The sequence below is a fragment of the Wasmannia auropunctata genome, unplaced genomic scaffold, assembly GCF_000956235.1.
Source record: "Wasmannia auropunctata unplaced genomic scaffold, wasmannia.A_1.0 LD336076.1, whole genome shotgun sequence".
NCBI lineage: Eukaryota > Metazoa > Arthropoda > Insecta > Hymenoptera > Formicidae > Wasmannia > Wasmannia auropunctata.
Window position 1 is genome coordinate 4,351,734 of NW_012026814.1, and position 1,861 is coordinate 4,353,594.

At 35.1% G+C, this 1,861-nt stretch overlaps 1 long non-coding RNA gene across 1 annotated transcript; it reads right to left on the reverse strand.

Moving 5' to 3' along the window:
* Window positions 1–1,258: 1,258 nt before the first annotated feature.
* On the reverse strand, window positions 1,259–1,855 carry LOC105449323. The gene is made up of 2 exons (XR_974331.1): window positions 1,627–1,855; window positions 1,259–1,474 (listed from the first exon to the last, which is right to left on the reverse strand). It is a non-coding gene; the product is annotated as an uncharacterized LOC105449323 (long non-coding RNA).
* Window positions 1,856–1,861: the final 6 nt, after the last annotated feature.

Sequence of the window (1,861 nt, forward strand, 5' to 3'; positions counted from 1 at the left end):
ATTCCAAGTATAGTTGAATGATATATCCCTCATAATTATAAAAATGATCTTTTATTACTATAATTCCAAAATTCTTTTGTTAAATTATATTCTCGCGCATGAAAGCGAGTAATCTCATAGCGTAACGCTCAATTGACATGCGCAGAAGACATTCTATTGTCTCGCGACAGCGGCCGCGCGCCGAGCCGAAATGCAGGTAGGCGACCAAGCGGGCCGCGCAGTTGAAAAAGACCACTCGTCAAGTACAGACTTTTCTCAAGCAGTTGAAAGTGTTACACGTGCAGTCCAGACGTCGTCTCGAGAATCCTAAGTCGTACCAAGTCGTTGCCAGTTCATTTCTAAATCATTCTCGAACAACGCTCTGCTCCGCCGAAGCCTGCCACACATTGCAATACCATTCTACTTCTTCCGAACACGCCGAATCTTCGTATTATTAAGGTAATCCTAATCACTCTACTTATATTCGTTGTCAAATTCTAGAACGCAAGAAGAATAATTAATTAAACGCTTTGAATCTTATAACATTGTAATTCTCATTGATAATTTTACATTGCTTACTCGATTATTATATAAATATACAAATAAATATATATATATTCCCATATTTCACATAACTTGTATTATTTTATATTCTAATCAAATAATAACCATAATTGATTTTAATTACAAGTACCCTTTCATTACAATCGTATCAATACTATTGTTCGTCACTACCAAATGTTATTTCTATATAATAATTACTTATGTACTCAATTCGTTGCGTTCATTTAACATATATATATAATTATATCTTGTTCTCATACATACATACATAGATATATATACACACATATATCCAGTAATATTCTTTATTATTCCCTTACTTCTTTATTATTATTATTAATTATTGACATCTTATTCCGTTACTTGATTCTTATGCTATATCGTATATTATATGTTTTGAAATACTATTCCTGACCAATATTGCAGTTTCTTTTCATTGTAATATTATATCGTCTTGATTTAACACGTTCATAATATTCATGATTGCATCAAATAATACAATTCAATCTTTATTCAAACATTATCATATTATGTTTCGTACTATATTTTAAAATACTACAAGGAAGTACGAAATCTCACATATTTGATACTTATATGTTCTTTGCATGCATGTAATTTCAGAGTGTGATACTACGACTATATTATTCTTGATATATATACATACATAATTATCTATCTCGTTGTCTTGAATGTTAGATGGAACATAAAGCAACGATTACATTTTCATTACCATTTATTGCTACTATTAAACAACCATTTCTTACAGCTATTTAAATATTTACATCTAATTCAAATACTCGAATTCATTTAACCGCCGCGTTGTCATACTACTTTAATAATTTACCTCGCTACCGTCTACACCACAAGTCGGAGCGACTCCCCGCTGAGGTAACGCCGTGATTTTCCGCTCGGCCACAGGCGTTGCTGTCATCTGTAACATAAGGAAATAATTAACATTTCCATACCATTTCTTTTCGCATGCTATACTGCACGTGCTATTAACTATGGCTATCTCTAAAGAAATACGTGCTAAACAAGCTTATTCTTTTCAATCAACAGATACCGCAAGTACTTCCCGCTTACGTTATGTCAACCCCGCTGAATAACCCCCTTGATCGCTGGCCCCGTTGGCCTCCAATAATTAAGAGTGCCCTTCAATTGACTCATCCCTGGTCACAATCGGCCAGTTGCTGCATATCTTTCTACGCTAAGAATAGGGAAACGGGCACTATTCTCTGCGACTGGTGCACTGAAGCCCTTCCACCTCGGAGACGAAGGCTGTACGTGGATGCTGCTCGCCATTATCTCACCGTAGGGC